The following is a 285-nucleotide window of genomic DNA, read 5'->3' as shown; positions in this document are numbered from 1 at the left end:
GGAGAGAAGACGACGAGCGCGAAGCGGAGAGGAGCGAGCCGAGCGAAGCCCCCGCCGGCCGCCTCACGGCGGGGAAGTAGCGGGCGCGCGCGCCTTCCAACGGCCGCCCTTCCCGCGCTCCGCGCGCACCCCGCCCCCTCACTGCCCCCGCCCCCGCCCGGCGGGTAGGCGGAGCCCGCCGGCGCGCCCCGCCCCGCCCTGCTGCGGGCATGCGCATTGGGGAGCACCCGGCGGGCCGTTCCGGCGCGTCAGCGCGCTGCGGTGTCACAGCGACGGCGGTCTGAG

Source organism: Apteryx rowi, unplaced genomic scaffold (genome assembly GCF_003343035.1).
Source record: "Apteryx rowi isolate R43461 unplaced genomic scaffold, aptRow1 scaffold_6, whole genome shotgun sequence".
Lineage (NCBI taxonomy): Eukaryota > Metazoa > Chordata > Aves > Apterygiformes > Apterygidae > Apteryx > Apteryx rowi.
Note: the sequence above shows the minus strand (reverse complement) of the source record.